The sequence below is a fragment of the Saccoglossus kowalevskii genome, chromosome 7 (assembly GCF_978046115.1).
Source record: "Saccoglossus kowalevskii chromosome 7, keSacKowa6.1, whole genome shotgun sequence".
Classification (NCBI taxonomy): Eukaryota; Metazoa; Hemichordata; class Enteropneusta; family Harrimaniidae; genus Saccoglossus; species Saccoglossus kowalevskii.
The window spans coordinates 6,680,905-6,690,381 of NC_140647.1; the positions used below are offsets into that span (position 1 = coordinate 6,680,905).

General features: G+C 34.8%; 1 protein-coding gene across 4 annotated transcripts in view; it reads right to left on the bottom strand.

Moving 5' to 3' along the window:
* Positions 1–6,146, bottom strand: part of LOC102809393 (sterol regulatory element-binding protein cleavage-activating protein-like) — a 56,861-nt gene extending 50,715 nt beyond the window's left edge. For 2 of the 4 annotated variants that reach the window (XM_085501007.1, XM_085501005.1), the window contains exon 1: positions 6,051–6,146. The gene's annotated coding sequence lies outside the window, so the exon portion shown is untranslated. Of the gene's footprint in view, positions 1–6,046 lie in introns of all 4 variants that reach the window. The other 2 variants (XM_085501006.1, XM_085501004.1) reach the window with 1 other exon arrangement.
* Positions 6,147–9,477: the final 3,331 nt, after the last annotated feature.

The following is a 9,477-nucleotide window of genomic DNA, read 5'->3' on the forward strand; positions in this document are numbered from 1 at the left end:
TTGAAATGCAATCCACACCAACGCAAATACTATTGCAATATACACGTTTTACTTCATTTTTTATGCCAGGTACTAAACAGTAAATTTTGACTGGAGCAATGAAATCATATAAAATGTCCATATTATATAACATTAATATTAAATCTGAAATACAACATTTCACTTAGATGCTGTGCAAGTCCTCCAAACACGCATATTCGATTTCAGGGATCTTTTGTGAACTTAATTTTCCCTCGTATATTTGTGGCTCAATTAGCACACGCATTATTAGCAAAGGCTCAAAGCTCAAAAATGAATACAGTCTGTGGGGAAAGTTTCGGGTCGTGGAGTGGAGGGGACTAAGACGAGATGTGCCTAGTTTAAGCTCAGACTAGTAAATGTAACTGTCTGTGGGGACTTCTGTCAAAGGAAACTCACCATGGGTACCACGAAATACGCCTGGGATTCTGTATGGCCATAGCACATTTCAACAGCGGGATGAGTAATTTCAACAGACGCCTGTATGAGGCATGTGGGTTATTTGTTCCTAAGGAGAGTAAAGATGCATGGCAACAACTTGACCAAGAAAGAGTGTACAGTACTTTATATGCATGTACCCAAGAGAGAAAGATACAAAGAAAGAAACTAAAGAGACGTCATGTTGGCAAAGACGACAAATTGCAGTAGTATAAATATTACAATCTTTTCTACTGAGAATCTAGTTTAAATGATGTACAATCTTTTCTTTGCATGACGAAAGTATATCTATGTATAAATGTTCTGAAACAATGCAATAATGTCTATAAACATTCTGTGCGATAAATACTGCCTAAAATTTACGTGTGAATAATTCTGATCAACAAGCAGCCTCTCAGCTGAGATAGCTCCGCAAATCTGAGAGAGGTCTACCTGTACCAGGGGTTGTTACCTATATTATTTAATATCAAAGCAATCAGACTAGCAGTTTTTAACAAGAAGTCGAAAATATCACTTTTTACCAAAAATGACAAAAATATTCATCAAAATTGAAGATATCATCATAAAAATGAACAAATCTGAGAGAGGCCCATTTTTAGTACCTACATGCATATGTATAACATCAAAGTAATCGGACTTGCAGTTTTTAACAAGAAGTCAAAAATAGCACTTTTTACCAAAAAATGCAAAAATATTCATCAAAATCAAAGAAAGCTTAGACAGAACTCCCGTGTGCTGAGAGTTTTCGAGACACATTAAAAATTAATTAAAAATTACTTATACTTGAGGTATTGATGGAATAGCTGAAAACTAATTATGCAAATAAGGTAACTAATATGAACAGATTTAAGTGTAAAACTAAAGGTCTGCACAATGTACCAAGTTTCATTGAAATGTGATTAGAACCAAAAAAATATTAATTATTATGCTAATTAGAGAATTAATATGAACAGATTTTAACCCAAAATTAATCAGGCTGTCTATTGTCCTAGAGCATTTATGTACCAAGTTTTATTCAAATGCGATGATCAATATTTGAGATATCAGTATTAATTATGTTAATTATGTTAATTAGGTGATTAAGAAGCATAAATATTTACCAAAAACTAATATGATGCATAGTCTGAGGTTCATTGAAATGTGATGGGTACTCTTTAAAAGTTTCATTGAAATCCAATGAGTGGTTTTTAGACATCAGTGCAACAGCCATAGAACAGCAAAAAATTAACTAATTATGCAAATTAGGTAATTAATAGGCACAATTATTTATCCCAAAATTAATCAGGTCTCTGCATAGTCCTAGAAAAAATGTCGCAATTCTCATTGAAATGTGATGATTAGTACTTGAGATATCAGGTGAAAAGCTGAAAATTAACTAATTATGCTAATAAGGTGATTAATATGCACAAATATTTTACCCAAAAACTAATTAGGTCTCTGCACAGTCCTCAAGTAACTATGTACCAAGTTTCATTGAAACGTGATCATTACTACTCGAAATATCAAAAGCTGAAAATTAATTAATTATGCAAATTAGGTAATTAATATGTACTGATATTACCCTAAAAACTACCAGGTCTGTGCAGTGTCATATGACACCTATGTACCAAGTTTTATTGAAATGTTATGATTAGTACTTGAGATATCACTGGAAAAACCGAAAATTGATTAATCATTATGTAAATTAGGTAATTAATAATATTAACAGATTTTTACCCAAAACTAATCAAATCTGCGCATTAGTTCAGAGCATCCATGTGCCAAGTTTCATTGAAATCCAATAAGTGGTTCTTCAAAAATCAGTGGAACAGTCATAGAACAGCTTAAAATCAGTTAATTATCATGCAAATTAGGTAATTAATATTCATAGATTTTTACCCAAAACTAATCAAATCTGCGCACTAGTTCAGAGCATCCATGTGCCAAATTTCATCAAAATCCAATTAATGGTTCTTCAGATATCAGTGGAACAGTCTTGAAACAGCTAAAAATCAGCTAATTATCATGCAAATTAGGTAATTAATATTCATAAATTTTTACCAAAACCTAATCAACTCTGCGCATTATCCCAGAGTATCTATTTACCAAGTTTCACCAAAATTTGATTAGTGGTTCTTGAGATAACGGTGGAACAAAAAAAGTGACATACATACATACATACATACAGACATACAGACAGGGAAACTGCAAAGACTCCCTTTTGTGCTTCGCACACGGGAGTCAATTAGAGAATTGAATATATCAACATGAAATGAACAAATCTGAGAGAGGTCTACCTGTAGTACCTCTACGTACTTTTTGTATAATATCTAAACAGACATGTGGCTTTTAACAAGAAGTCGAAAATATCAATTTTCACCAAAATTGACAAAATAATATTAAAGATATCATGAAATGAACAATTCTAAAAGAGGTCTGCCCATAGTACATATACACCAAGTATCAAAGCAATGAGGCTTGTAGTTGTCAAAAGGAAGTCGAAAAAGTAAATTGATATGGATGACAACGCAAACACTGATGAACAGTCACTCAAAGTTGACAGCGAGCTAAAAATAGACAAGAACAATGAAGTCACCATAATTACCCTAATTACAACAAAATTGAACTTGGCTGACATTTCATAGTGATTGATAAAATTTCCAACTTAGAAGAATATTACTGGTAGATGATTTGATTGCAAACATTTCTAGTAACCACCATGACCTGACTTCTGATGCAATAAAACATCAATAAAATACTGAAAACAATTCATGTTTCTTGTTCATAAATCACATTTCTCAAGGTCTTTGTTATAGGAAAAAAAACATCTGTTAATAAGTGTACATGTATTTCAACTTTGTACAATCTTTTTGTACCAATTCAACTTTATATCTTCAGTCAAATAAAAACATTTTTAGTATTATTTTTTTTTCAGGGGTTAAATTTTGTAGAAGTGCCAGTGACTTTAGTCACCATGAACACCTTGTGTACAATCACAAAAATCAAAATCAGCAATAATAAATTTAAAGTATTAACTGCAATACATATTTAATTTGCTAAATGTAACACAGAGTATACACAGATTTACTACCGGTATACATGTACATTTATGTACATTTACAGTGGTTTTGGGCTGAGAATTACACTTCCCGAATCATTCAACTATGACTTTTTATATGAAAATTATAAAATGGAAAATAATCCAATTATAGACAACTCATAAACGTTGTCTAAAGCATTTTTATGTTGCGAGTGAAAAAGATAGGAATTCACATTTTGTTTAAATAAAAGGATGCCATGTTTTGCATGAAAAGCACATACATTTTTTTTTCACACACTGCAAATTAATTAGGATTAGTTTTCTTAAAATAATTGGTTATGTGAATTACTAAAGTCAAGTACCAAGTGTAGATTAATCTAGGTGAAAGCCAGTCTATGTTGATGCTAGGCGAGGAAACAGTTGACTGTACAAACCATGTTGGAAAAAAGTGACAAAACATCGCCATGGTGATGTTTCAGTGTTATTGAAACATAGTTTCAGTGTCAATTGAGATCACATCTGAAATATTTATACAAGGAACTAGTAGCTTTGCGATGAGTGGTGTTTGTGGTGAATGGGGCTTTGTCACAGTAACTGGTCCTTTATGGGGCTTCGTCACAGTAACTGGTCCTTTATGGGGCTTTGTCACAGTAACTGGTCCTTTATGGGGCTTTGTCACAGTAACTGGTCCTTTATGGGGCTTTGTCACAGTAACTGGTCCTTCATGGGGCTTTGTCACAGTAACTGGTCCTTCATGGGGCTTTGTCACAGTAACTGGTCCTTTATGGGGCTTTGTCACAGTAACTGGTCCTTTATGGGGCTTTGTCACAGTAACTGGTCCTTTATGGGGCTTTGTCACAGTAACTGGTCCTTTATGGGGCTTTGTCACAGTAACTGGTCCTTTATGGGGCTTTGTCACAGTAACTGGTCCTTTATGGGGCTTTGTCACAGTAACTGGTCCTTTATGGGGCTTTGTCACAGTAACTGGTCCTTTATGGGGCTTTGTCACAGTAACTGGTCCTTTATGGGGCTTTGTCACAGTAACTGGTCCTTTATGGGGCTTTGTCACAGTAACTGGTCCTTTATGGGGCTTTGTCACAGTAACTGGTCCTTTATGGGGCTTTGTCACAGTAACTGGTCCTTTCACTTTCATTGGAATTGAGAATTAATATTTTATGTGTAGACATATTGCATGGAAATAAACACTAAGTACAGCTATCCCAGCCAGCATTTGAATCACCAATCGTCATGAGTATAGTATCAATCTGCATGGGTGATATGTAATTGGTATTTCCATCTTATTTGCTTAGTGATCTGGGAGTGAATGTTATCAAGTTCGAGAATAAGTCTTTACGTACAGTGACGCAAACATACTTCTACATGTACTATGAGGTGTTTCTGTCCTATTTTACAGCAATGTTTAATAAATTGTGCAGTATTGATTTGTGTACTGCAAAGACTCATTATAGAAATAAATTTACTATAAACTAACAAGTTATTGAAATTATTTATGTGTTTGGTCATATCTTCAACTAGAGACTTTCATTTTTGTTTGTACTTTGGACATGACATCATTAGATTGAATTCATCTTAAATTTCCCCTGTATTACATAAGTCACACATTCTCTTTTCAACTGTTTTTGGTTTCGTAAGCGGCCAGATTAAATTTTTAAATTGTGATTCCCAAATCTAAATATGCTTAGCTGTTCATGCAGCTAAATATTTTTTCAATGTCTGTATTTTTCAAATTTTTTTAAGTTTCTCTACGTACTTAATTTATTTCAAATTTAATACATCTGATACATATTTAGCTGATGCAACACTACTCTCAGTCAGTGTGATGTCCATCAATGTTATACCAACATTTACCTACCTATTTCACTGGTAATGTATACACCTGTACAAATTAATTCATATATTTCTGCTGTGTACTGTAGCAGCATGAAATATGTAAGCACTTGCTGAAGTGATTATACATGTACGTAAATCATGTGTATGTAGTTGCTAGTTTTTATTTACATGTTGCTTTGTGTTTATTATTGTTTACTACGTATGAGTCACAGTGACATCATTGATAGTCTATCAGGTGATCTGAATGCTTGATGGTTACAAGGGTTTATTTTTATTTTGTTTTCTGGCAAGGTAACGATTACGTGGTGAAGAGGTGCACATAGATTCATCAACTAATCAAATAAATCATCCACTAAATATATAAGTGAAGATTGGTGGGCGGGGGTAGAATGCCTAGCTTCACTATTTCGTCATCTTGCTGTATGTACAATATACTACACGCTACACGTGCTTACAATTTTAAAGGGAATTAGGGAAGAGCAACAAACATAAGCCTAACCAGAAATTTGGCAATGTGACATCTCTCTACTTTCCAGGTCAAAATCAAATACTAGTACATACTAAAGTAATTTCTTCGACAACGTCGCTGAATGCATATTTACGTTCCAACCTCCATCTCGGATATACGCAATGGAACTCTAAAACTGCAACAAGAACCATACTGGAAAACTACCAGAACTATATTCATGGGTTCCCTGTATAATAATAATAATAACCTACCTACCAGCTTTCCACGTCCATAATCAGAACCTCCCTTTTGATTAAAGACTGGGGATAGAGGTAATGGCAATACGAGTCGCCATATTGGAATCTTCCCAGAATGCTGTGCGAGGTCATTGACCTTAAACGCGCAAAACAAACTTGTGATTATAACAATTGGGTAATGTTTGCTGTTGGGGTTGGTCAGCTGGGGCGGTCGATTCGTCACGAATCACATTCGTCCCAAGTCAGTTAGAATCCGTGACACCTGGCGGCCATTCATTTTTCCTTGTGTGTATCAAATAAACAAGACGGAATTATGGCAAAACGTTATGTTTCATCTTTGAAATAAACACTTAGACTATGAAAAATATCCATCTTTATTTAAAGGTAGCGGGACTATTATTTGCATACTTGTTTTCATCTTCTAATTGTGACTAAATGACTACAAATAGACCCAGGAAAGTTTATATTTTTAGAATCGCCGGACTTCAAGCTTTTCACAAGTGTATTTTGCATGCCCGTATCTGCATTCTACGACGCGTTACTCAATCAAAGGTGAAAAATGACTTTTTCTGTAAAAAAAATAATTACGCATTTATGCTGGCGATAAGAAGTATTTTTTTCACTTTTCCTAGTTGATCAATAGTCTGGTAAATTGAATGTGTCTGGTCAGTTTTATTCAAGCAACGCGTTTTAAAAAATAGTGTGCTGAATTTCAATTACTGTTTTAGTCGCATTGCCCCCCAACTCAAACCACAACTCGTTGGTAAATAATCGATGAAATAGTTTGTCTGGACACATTCAAGTTCCTCTCACTGTCACCTTAAAGCTGTGAAAATTTGGTGTTAATCCGAAGACAATAAGTATACGTTATTTTTTGTTAAAGACCTTGTATTTTGAAAAACATAAACTCCTAGAAAACGTCCATGAAGTAACAGCAAAGATTTTCAAGCTTGTTTATCGCCACAATCAATTTGTTTTCCCATCAAGGTCTGTTTTAACCACAGGGAGCCCAGGAACTATAATCAACTGTAGTACGCAGTCTCTATGAGCGGGGGGGGGGGGGTATCGGCTGGTATCTAGTGTAAGAAATAGACAAGGGATGAAGGCTCAAGCCAGCTCACATTTTTTAAACTCGAAAAAACAGACGAACAAAATGAAAAATAATATCTAAAAAAATACCAGGTTGAAGAATATTAGTTGCTCCTTCAAATTTCGCCAAAGCCTTACCTACATTTTACCGATATCTGCAGAATAAATCAAGAAAAATACAGAAATTTACTCCATTTAGGAATTCCTAACGGTTTGCCCGAACGCACGGCACAGTTGGGGGCGTGGCCTGTTCAGCATTTGTCAACAACCAATCACAAGACTGGTTACGAACCACATCGAGGTCACGACTCGGTTAGCCCTGCTCAACTATTTCTTACACTAGATACCAGCCGATACCCCCCCCCCCCCCGCTCATAGAGACTGCGTACTACAGTTGATTATAGTTCCTGGGCTCCCTGTGGTACGACACAGATCGCGAGTAATATGGCGATGTACTCGTTACACTGGTTTTATATATTGTCTTTTGTAGCTAATAACACGGCTACAAATTTAGTCGGCATAGGGATTAAACAATCTATTGAAGGTCGTATATGGCAAACCATACTCTAGCACCAGCCTTAGCTGTCTTCTTAAAAAACAGCTATGGAACAAAACAGCAACAACTATCAGTGTATTAGGCCACATTTTGTGTTCATTCTATATTCTGTATTCACCAATGGCTGCAAATTGTATTTTTTTGTTTTTGACTTGTTTTTTTTTTGTTTTTTTTTTTTAGAAAAGTTTTTATTTTTTGTTTTATTTTTTAGATTGTAGTTTTTTTTGTTTTGTTTTTTTTAATTTCTTTCTGTAAGACCCTTTTTATCCTTTCCTAAGGATTTTATGCGTCTAATAAAAAATAAATAAAAATATAAAGATCAAACTGAAAAGAAAAATTATGTAAACACAGTACTGCTTTATTCAGGAGAATTACTCCGCATTACGTCCACGAAATAAATTTGGAGGTGAAGCATTTACTCAATCAACTGACAAGGTGACACGCCCTCAACCCCAATATATACCCATGATTTTGAAATGTTGTTGGTTGATCTCTAGCCCCACAATGTTTTGACTGCCACCGGATATGTCGATCCTTTAGCGTATACGTCGAAACTAGGTCGGGTCCTACCAATACACATTGAATATTGAAATTTTGATTTCAATATATCAATTTTCAATTTAGATTTGTGCGCTATGCACTCGACAATGTTGAATTCATCACATATTGTGATATGTTCATGGGGACGTTCGTAAATAAATAATAAATGACCGTATTATGTACCGCAGCTAATATAATTTTCTATAACGTATTTTGTATTTCAATTCGACAAATGCGCATTTGAAAATATGGGTAAAATTCAATTTTTGTTATCGTTTTCAATATTGAGAAATGATTTTTTGGCATAATCATAGTTACGTTATGTGCCATGTATTTTATATAATGAATGGCCGTCAGGTGTCACTGATTAGTTAGCCCCACAAGTTTATTCTTCCCAAGTAGATTCGTTTAAATTTAAGGTTACTAACTCACCCGGTACGCACAAAATCCTCGTCGTTCATCTTGCAATCCTCAAAAATAAAAGTACGTTTTTTCAACAGTTCAAATATAATCGACTCAGTGGCGGATCCAGAGGGGGCAGGGGGGCCACGCCCCCCAAACGCATGACGATTCGTATTATCTTGATTACGCATAGCTTCTCTGCGATTTACGCTCCGTATATCTTAAGCGTAGCTTGACCCCCCCCCCCCCCAATACATTTTGCTGGACTGCGCTTATCTGAACGTGTCTGGTACAAAGGCCCATTTAGACCTACTCAGCTCTAAACATCAGTAGTCAGATCCGTTTTATTGAGTGAATAAACGGACGCGATGACGGGTAGAAAGGAAAAATAGACTATAAGATTTGGGAAAAAAAAGAGTTAAATCTGGATTAAACTCGTCTCTCTTCTCCCCTACTATCTTCCATGCACGGAACGTACACGGAAGTTTCAGCTACATAAATATTTTATATCTTATTGATCACATACTTGGATTTGTATATGGTTATATATATTTATAGAATGACACGGAATGAAAACAAACATTGATATTTTGGTGTATTTTGTGTAGATATTCAACAAACAAATGTTTCCCCTGTCACCAGAAATGTGTTATTTTATAATTTCACGTTAAAATCTATTTGTCATCGTGTTTTTAATCAGAAAATCGCAGGTATTTTGTTAACTGTCATGTAAGGCCGAGTTTTTCCCGTGCATTAATATAGCCTTAAAAACGAAAGTAAATAATATGGGTAATTTCGTCTGTTTTTAATGTTATGTTTATATTTTTTTCTCCTGCTATTAATTCATTATCAATGCAAT